The sequence below is a fragment of the Aphis gossypii genome, chromosome 2, assembly GCF_020184175.1.
Source record: "Aphis gossypii isolate Hap1 chromosome 2, ASM2018417v2, whole genome shotgun sequence".
NCBI classification, from domain to species: Eukaryota; Metazoa; Arthropoda; class Insecta; order Hemiptera; family Aphididae; genus Aphis; species Aphis gossypii.
Window position 1 is genome coordinate 31188848 of NC_065531.1, and position 2139 is coordinate 31190986.

Consider the following 2139-nt stretch of genomic DNA (forward strand, 5'->3'; position numbering starts at 1 on the left):
ATTAAACCAATGAAAACATAATATGATATTATTTTTAAATATGTGATATTTTCATTATTTTCAATTTTGTTCTCTAAATGTGGGGCACCGGGACCGGGCCCGAGCACATAAATATTAAATACATAATAATATTATAATAAGCGAATGATGAAACAACGGCAGGCCACTATTAATTGTTATAGTACCACCCATGAAGATATTTAGAATATTATACTAAGGAGACTATTGTCTATTATAGTCTTCATGGTACCACCATACCACATTGATGATCTGTTCTCTGATGATTGCTGATTGGTCACTGTTGATTGCTAAGATCATAATAATATCATATAATCCAAGCCCCAAGGTTGATTAACTAACGTCTACGCTTCCGGCCTGGAAGCTCCGGAATCCGGATGACGCTTATCGCCTATGCCGTATACATAAAATCTAATGCGCGGCTGAAAAAGCTATTTGGAGTGCAGGACCCAGTTTAACTGGTTTTTGATTAGTGCGAAAAAATATAATTGGAAAAAATTTTGTTAAATGTATAATATAATATTATAGTTATTATTTATCGCTATAATATGGATTTTTTTATATTCTATAATCTATAATTGTGTTCTGAATATTGAAAGAAGTTTCAACTAAACATAAAAGATTAACTTGAAGACATCTTATGTTAAATATCAATATGTAGAGTCAGTTCATAAGTGATATATCTAAAATCTTATTTTGTGTAGTGACCTTAATGTCTTTAACTTATAGCATTAATTATTATTTATTATAAATGTATTAATGTAGTAAAAAAAAAAAGACCTGTGTAGTATGTAAATTATGACCTTGTAGGCTATTTACCTACCCTTAATAATAAGATTGGTAAATTCTGATCATACAATTAAAAAAAAAATACTCAATATTTAGTTAATTAATGTAAAGTAAAGTAATTAGATAGCTACTAAAAATTAAGAGACATATCACATTTAATCCAATAAATTAATCTATACACTACAGAGGTCACTTATTAGATTAAATACAAAAGCATATTAAATAAAGTTTAAAGGAACAAAATTTAAGGATTTTAATATTTTATCTTATTATAAATATAATAGCAATAAATAGTATACAATTTTAACAAATTTCAAGTACCATAGATGCTAGTAAAAAAACATTTATAAAAAATAAATAAAAAACAGTTATAAACATGATAGATTGTATAAAAAAAGATATATTATCTTGCACTACACATCATTGAAAAAATAAAATATTGTAAAAATATCTATATAGATTACATAATATTATTTTCAAATAAATGTTAAAAAAAAAATTGTATGTTTTGGCTGCAAAAATATGAACAAAGATAATATTTATTTGTGTCATATTCAGCTATCTACCTAATGATGGAACACATTTATATGAGATAAAAACTTCATAGATGAGATTAAAATTGTATATACATTATGTTATACACAAATCAAAATATTAATCTTAAGCTTTTAAATTATGGTAAAAATTGAAATAATTGAACAGTCAATAATATGATTATTATTTTATTATTAAAAAAAAAATGTAATAAAATACCTAAAAAACTTCTAAGCATTAGAAGATAGTAAGACATAACCATTTGGTGTTGGTTCTAGTCTATAGAACATAATATAATATATAGGTGTTAATTTTTAACAGTTTTTACTTCATTTTTTACTGACAACTTTGTCTAGGTATGATAATTGAGTTCATTAAAATTAAAATAAATACCTAACTTTATTTTATGTTTTTTAGAATATTGGTAGATAGTATTATAATATACATATCTATGTGAATGTAGTAAATAAGCCAAAATATTATTTTTATACATAAAATATTGAACATTATTTACATTTGTACATTAAATAATAAGATGAAAATAATTAAAAAATTATACTTACTACAACATAGTAGACATAGTCAAATTTAAATTTTTTATTACAATGTTTTGGTCAGATAATAAATATTCTTTATTATATTACCTATGGTTTTAGTGGTGTTTTGTCTGATAGACATAAATACACTGGTATTAAAGAGAGTTTATTTAATAAGTGGTGATTTACATAAAATTTTAAATGGAATTGTTTTTGAATTTTTAACAGTACGTAATAATAATTTATAGATGTATAACACACA